This window comes from Cavia porcellus, unplaced genomic scaffold (genome assembly GCF_034190915.1).
Source record: "Cavia porcellus strain 051 isolate PalLab524CR breed Dunkin Hartley unplaced genomic scaffold, mCavPor4.1 scaffold_32, whole genome shotgun sequence".
In the NCBI taxonomy this organism is placed as follows: domain Eukaryota; kingdom Metazoa; phylum Chordata; class Mammalia; order Rodentia; family Caviidae; genus Cavia; species Cavia porcellus.
This window is the reverse complement of record NW_026947515.1, coordinates 38,641,942-38,649,498: the sequence shown is the minus strand read 5'-3', so window position 1 is coordinate 38,649,498 and position 7,557 is coordinate 38,641,942.

Genomic DNA, 7,557 nt, shown 5'->3' with positions numbered 1-7,557 from the left:
ACAAAAACAAAGAGCAACCAAAGCTCACTATGCAGCCCAGGCTAGCCCTGAGGTTGGAGCAACCCTCCTGCCTCAGCCTCCCTATTATAGGTAAATTAGTTAGAGATATTATAGGCAGTCAGAGATTAGCCCTCAAAGAAAGCAGTGTGGAAGATAAGAACATATCACAGGGCAGAAGGCCATTTGTTGTCGGGCCTCAAGATAAAGAAATGATTACACCTACATTTTCCCCCAGGGATGAACAATAATGACTGATCTAAATATGCATCAGTCACCTTAGGTGGGGACCAAGATCTCCAGGCCCACCCCTCTCAGGACAGGTCCTTGTCCTTTCTATGTCCACTTGCACATAGCTTGCACTGCATCAGTACCATCTAAGCAACTATACTTGTAACCTCATTGGCCCGCCACAGTGCTGTCCCACCTTGTACCCGCCTCATGACTTCTTACTCATCTGTCATTTTGCTCTGTAAAACTTCCTTTGAGAAGTGGGTCCTCAGCAACACGCTTGGGGCTCCTCCTGTCTCTCAGGAGCTGTCTCTCCTGCCCCCATACCCCTAACCTCCGCGGTTCCTTAGAATTCCTTCTTCAGTGTTGGGGAACACAGACTTGTCATATTGACACCTAGCAGGTTGGGAGTTATAATATTCCCTTACACTATTTGGAAGTCCTTATATCACCCCTGTAGCCTTCCAAGTGCTGGGATTGCAGGTGTGTACCACTGCACTGTGCTCTCATTAGTGTATTAATTTGCAGTTTCCTAATGACAGCATTATCTTGTAACTCTATTTAACATTGATCTGCTTTGGTGAGATGTCTGTTCATATCCTTACCTATTTGGATTTTTTTTTATCAGTACCAGGAATTGAACTCACAACCACCTGCTTGCAAGGCAGGCACTTATGCCACTGAGCTAAATCCCCAGCCCCTCCTATTTGGATTTTTTTTCAAATCCATTTTATATTATCTCTTAGTGGTTTTTTTTGTCTTTTTCTTTTTCTTTTTTATTGTTACCAGGCATCAAACTCACGACCACATACTTGCAAGGCAGGCGCTTATGCTGTTGAGCTAAATCCCCAGTCCCATTATCTCTTAGTTTTAAGAGAGTTTGTTTGTTTATTTTCTTTTTTTGGAGGGGGTACTAGGAATCAAACTCAGGACCTTGTGCTTGCCAGGCAGGTGCTGTCCTGCTAAGCTATATCCCAGCCCCATGTGTGCTTATTTCTTGAGGGAAGGTCTCACTATATAATTCAGGCTCACTTTAAATTCATCTTGTCACCCAGGCTTCCTCCAGCTAGCAGTGATTCTCCTGCCTCAGCCTCCTAAGTGTTGAAATTATAGGGGTGCATCATCACACCTGGATCATTTAAGAGTTCCTTGAGTATTTTAGATACAAAGTCTTTAACAGATGCTTTTGTTTTTGAGACAGGGTTGTAGAGAGGCCACACTGACTCCATTTTGTCCTGGACGCATCCGGTCAATAATGTTATGGGAAAAAGTGCAGGCCTTGGAACATCGCCCCCACCCCAAGGCAAAAACACGAGATCCTGTAGGGACAAGAAGCAAATAAATTATATAATCTGAGCATGCGCAATTTGAGTTTCTTTGTTCTTTGTCTCAATAAAAGCTACTTGGTTAGGCTGGCTGGGTGGCAGCCACCTTGCTGACCCTTAGTGTGTGCAACCCTTTATTTTCCCTTTGCTTGTGAAACCCCAAAATCTGGTGCCCGAACAGGGACTCACAGCAGAGACGTCTGCTGTGGAGGTGACTTGCCTTCGCTGTGTTCCTGGGTGGGACACACCCCCCAAAGCATTGACTTCATTTTCTTTGGAAAATACCCACCTCTGTCCCACACATCTGGCGTCTCCGCTGGGAAGCTGCTGCCACCTTTGGCCAACAGAGGAGCAGACAGAATGCCCATGACCAGCCTCCAGGTCTTCCTGGGTGCGCAGCTTCTGCTGCTTTGACACCACCCTCTTGTGCTTCTGACTCTTCGCCGCCACCACCACAATAAAACAAACCTTAGGCGACTCCCCACCAGTTCTAACTCCCATGCAGAAGCTGGCCCAGGGAGCTAAGCAGCATGGGGAACCGATCGCTTGTCCTGTTTTGAGTCAACAAGGATGAGAGCCCTGCTTTAAAAACTTGCAATATTCTGATTTTAAGAAATTATAAAAGGCTGTAAAAGAATATGGACTTATAATTACTGTTGTAATTGGCGTTATTGAGAGCATTGGCCTGGGTTATGAAATGACCCCTTTTGATGGGAAAGCCTTAGTGGGTACTATTGTCACTCTGACTCAATATGGGGTATGGCTTCAAGAATATAATGGTCCTGGGCTGGGGATTTAGCTCAGAGGCATAAGCGCCTGCCTTGCAAGTGTGTGGTCGTGAGTTCGATCCCCGGTACTGATAATTGTCCTGCAGACACACAAGCTATGGATAATTTAGATCACAACACTCCTGTGGGCCTTGCTGAATTATGGGTGAAGGAGCTTTTGCAGATGTCCGCAATCATGTTCGTTGCCACCCCAAGCTCATCCTCAAATAGCTTAAATTGCTTTAAAAGCTTGGCAAAGAATCCTTGAAACGACTGATGCTCAAAGTTCCTTTAGTGCTATTCAACAGGGGGCTACTGGATCTTTCCCTGCCTCTATAGATAGATTAAATAGAGCTGTTGAATGCCAGGTGGACAATATGGCAGTGGCCTCTATTTTGTTAAAGCAATTGGTGTACAAAAGTGCAAAACAAAACTGCAATGAAACCTGCTACTACTTTGGCTCAAATGACTCAGCTTGTCAAAATATAGGGACTCAAACACGTAAAATGCAGCTTTGGCTGCTGCTTCATGGCCCTCTGCTACTTGTTTTAATTGTGGAAATCTAGACATGTCCTCAAAGATTATAAGGCAAAACCTAAAAATAACAGACCAGATTCCCCATGTCCCATTTGTGAAAAGGGGATATCATTGGGCCAGTCAGTGCAGTCAAAACCCTCAAAATAAAAGTAAAAATAATAATAATAAACAAGGTCAATCATCGGGAAACCAAATGATGGGCGTGTTCTTGTGCCAGGAACAACAGGGAACTCTGTGCCCTCCACTTCCTTCCAACAATCCGTTCATGCCAGGGGGAAGCTCTGGTGTAGACTTGCTGTTAGCAGAAACTGTCAATCAGGGAATGCCTGGGACTGTTTATATGGCTCCTGCTACTTTTCATGGTCCTTTACCTCCTGGGACAACTGGCCTAGTTCTTCCTTGCTCACATGCATCAAAACGAGGCATCTTTGTGATTCCTGGTGTCACTGATGCTGATTGTACTGGAATATTATTGCTTCAATTGTGGTCTGTTTTGCCCATTCAATTAGATGTTTCTGAATCTGTAGCCCAACTAATTGTATTGCCTTGTGTCTCCTCTAAAGCTGGAGATGTTACTCGTGGAAATCAAGGGTTTGGCTCTACTGTGGTGGCTGCTGCAATTCTCCTGGGAGACGAATGCCCAAACCTCTCTTTTACTGATGACATTTCCTTTTCAGGCTTGCTAGACTCTGGACTCTGCTTTTCCTCCCTCATGCTGCCCTTCTTAATTATCTTTTTCACCCGTTCACCCCTTGTAGGGCATCGGGGACCCTTCCCACAGTGTGTTCTGCAGTGATGCCCCTGTCACTTGTACTCACAATGGACAAAATTTTACTAATTGGCTTTCTATGTTTATCTGTGAGTCTGTCCTAGACCTAGACCCTTTGCCTGGTGACGGGAGCTGATTCATAGTAGGTTGAACCTGGTCACTGGTCCTGGCTGAGGCCTGTAGTGGCGTGTGAGGCCAGAAATACCTCAAAGGGCAAGACAAGGCCACAGCTGCGGACACTCTAGCTCCAACCCCAATTAACCAGGTAAAGACTGCAGCTGCAAAGATTACTCCTACAGTCTCACTTCTCCCATGTCTTCATGGTAAGACAGTGCTACTGAATTGACTTGATTCATGACTTGGAGACGTCCTTGAAGGGACTCCCAAGGTCCTGCTCATTGCCAGCACTTTCCTCAGTTTCTCCGTCCTTTGTCCTTGGTCCTAATACAAGTGGACTGATCCAGAGAATCCTTTGTCTTTACCCTCGAAGCCTTGCGCTTAATTATAGGGTTTTGACCCTCCTGGAGCCCTACAAATCATGCAATTTGTCTCTTTTTATTTAACCTCCACTGTCCACTGTTTGGGAGATTGGGGATCTAGGACAGAACCCGATACTTGTGTGTTAGATACTTCATGCCATGCTACTGATAAAGAGGTTATACTATGTCAAAATGAAATTTTAAGTGTATTATAAATGTCATCATGATTGTCATGCCACAGTATTATGTATCGCTTTTGATTTCTGATTTTCTGTGGGAAATATGGAACTGTTATCTGTAGGAAGTTAAATACTAGGTGTGGTGGACTAAGAGCTGGTGGTCAATTTAAACACCAGCTGAACTGAATCAGCATGGTGCTGAGCGTGGATGGCCACCTGAGGACTGTTGCCAGCATGAAAAGATCTGGAGAGGAAGAGTCAGCACTGTGGGTTCTCTTGAGTGTTGTTATTTGGAGCTGTTGGCTCTCTTGCAGGATCTTGTCTTGTGTAGGGGTTCTGTAAGCAAAGGGAAATAAGGGGTCACACGCCAAGGGTCAGCAAAATGTCTGCCGCCATTTTGTCAGCCTAAGCAAGCAGCTTTTACTGAGATAAAGAACAAAGAAACTTATACTGCACATGCTTAGAGTATATAACTTGTTTGCTCCTTGTCCTTATGGGACCTCATGCTTTTATCTTGAGGGAATATTTGAAGGCCTGCCCTCTCTACCAAGACCCTGTCACCCAGATGTGTCCAGAACAAAATGGCAGTCAGTGCAGCCTCTCTATCTACGGTCATACCTGCTTTCCTGATATGAACTTGGCTGTTATCATTGAAGGAACTCAGGACCTCATCACTGAGGATGGCTGTGGTGCTTTTCAGGGCAGCCCTGGCCCTTATTTTGAATATAGCTTCTTGGCTCAAGTGCAGAAGCCTCAGCCTGCTGGCACAGATCCTTCACCCTGCTGGCACAGACCTTCTAACTTGCCCTGCTGAACTTTTGGCTTTTCAAGCATAGATTCATGAAACAGACTTGCATAAGTCATTGTCGTGGGCTCTAGGCCTCCATCTAGACTCGTGGGGGACACTGTCAGGGGCTCTAGATTTTCAGATGGACTTGTGTGGGTTATTGCCGTGAGATCCATGCCCTCCGCTGGATTTTCTAGGTCTTTAGTATTTGTGGACAGATTTCCTGCACTTGCTTTCTATTTGACTCCTTGGGTGACCATTATAAGTACTACTATAAATCATGTAATAGGGCTGGGAATTTAGCTCAGTGGCATAAGCGCCTGCCTTGCAAGCAGGCAGTCGTGAGTTCGATCCCTGGTACCGATAAAAACAAAAAAGACAAAAAAAAAATCATGTAATAATTTTCCTTGCAAATCGTGACTTCCACACGAGGACATTCATGGCTGGTAGAAAATGACAGTTCTGTTTTGTATAATGCTAAGCTTACTGCCCTCATTACAATGTAATGCCATTAACCTTCTCTTCTGAACGTTTAACAACTGAGCTTTGGAGACCAAAAATTACAAAGACAGATGGGCTAGGAGGACAGCCAATATTTTGATCCTGGCACTTTGAGGTCAGTGAGGACCCAGGACATAAGGGAATCTATGCTGTGACATCTCCTAACTCTATGAGTTCCTGAACTTCTGACCAAGAAGATTATGAGACCACAGAGGAAAGAGATTTGCAATGTATGGTGTGCCTAAGTTGGGTCATCAGGAGAGAAAAATCTCCCAGACTTTCACAGAAAGCAACTTGGTCAGGCAACAGTAATACTCAAGGAGACTTAACTGACCTTGATAGCTAGCAAAAAACTAATTATTGTAGGCTGCACTTTAACGTGAGCTGAAACATCCAGCAGAAAGGTATAAACACAAGAGAGAAAACTGTCTGCAGAGTCCTCTCAACACTGCTCCACTGACCACCAACTGCTTACAACTACAAAACAGAAAAGGGGGAGATACCGGGAGTGGCCAGACCTGCAAATTGATCACATATGTTGGGGTGAGGCAAGACCGGTTCCCGAAACGAGCTGCAACTGTCCAAGGTTGCGAGGCAAGGGTGTCACGTGACACCAACCTGCAAAAATGTGTAAATAAACACGCTGAGATGGCCCAGCGAGCGGTTCCTTTTCCTCTCAGCCGGAGAGAGGCTCCACTGCCTCAGCTTTCTGTATTTTGTTGTTTATATTTGTTTCTCCATTCTCTCACCATCTGTACCCCAGGAACTTTGAGAGCTGTGCTGGACCTGATACCAGAGAGCTTTGACCACAGATGTTTATTTAAAATCTTCCCACCTAATGTCCCCTGCCCTCTCTCCATTCCTGGAGAAGGAACACACTTCTCTTTGTTCCCTACAGAAGGTCTTTTCATTTTCTATCAGCCTGAACCCAGGTACAATAACGTCCATGCCACAGTGCCTTTCCACAGACCTGGTGGTCTCAGCTGGTCTCTCCCCACTTTCACCCCATGAGTTACAATCCAGGTTTGCTCTTATGTTTTTTTTTCCTACAAGTTGGATTGTTTTGTTTTGTTTTTGAGACAAGTTTCCTATGTAGTCCAGGCTGACCTTGAATTTGCAGTGATCCTCCTGCCTCAGCCTCCCTAGTGCTATGATTATAGGCATGTGCCACCACATCTGTAAATTTTACATTTATGTCTTTGAAGAATCTTGAGTTAAACTTTATGGATGATGTGGAAGATCTATGTCTATTTTTTTTCCTCTTTCATTTTTTATTTTTTCATATTTTAAGATCGGGGTTCTATTTAATCAGCTGGCCTCAAACTCACTTTGTAGCCCAGGCTTTATCCTCCTGTCTCAGCCTCCTGAGTGCTGGGATTACAGGAGTGCACCATCACACTTGGCTTCCTCCTTTATTTTTGACCGTTCATGGTATATAATTTACCATGGGTTTGGTACATGTACGCGACATAGCTAATTCTTTTTCACTCTCTTCCCCTTCCGTCCCTCTAGTTTCCTTTCTTTTGTTTCTGTCTTTCTTTGCCTATGATCATCCAATTATACCAGCTTTATGTTTTTGATTGTTTATTCATTCATTCATTCATTTGCAGTAGAGCGACAGAACTCTGGGAGCACTAAAGTGTGTTCCCAGACTTTCTATTCTTATTTTGAGCTAGTCTCAATTAGTGCTCAGTTTTCCTAACTACTGGGCTGGCTTGTAACTCGTGATTCCCCCGCCTCAGCCTCCTGCGCTTGCAGGTGTGTACTCCTCACTGCAACCCCAGCACAATTTTTGGTTTTTTTGTTTGATTTTTGTGACTGGTCTTACTATGTAATTCGGCTTGCTTTGAATTCACTATGCAGCCAAAACTGGCCTTGAACTCACTGTGATCCTCCTGCCTCATTCTCTCAAGTGCTGAAATTACAGTACTTACCATAATTTATTTAAAAATCCTCCTTTCTCCAGTAAAATGCCTTTGGTCTTT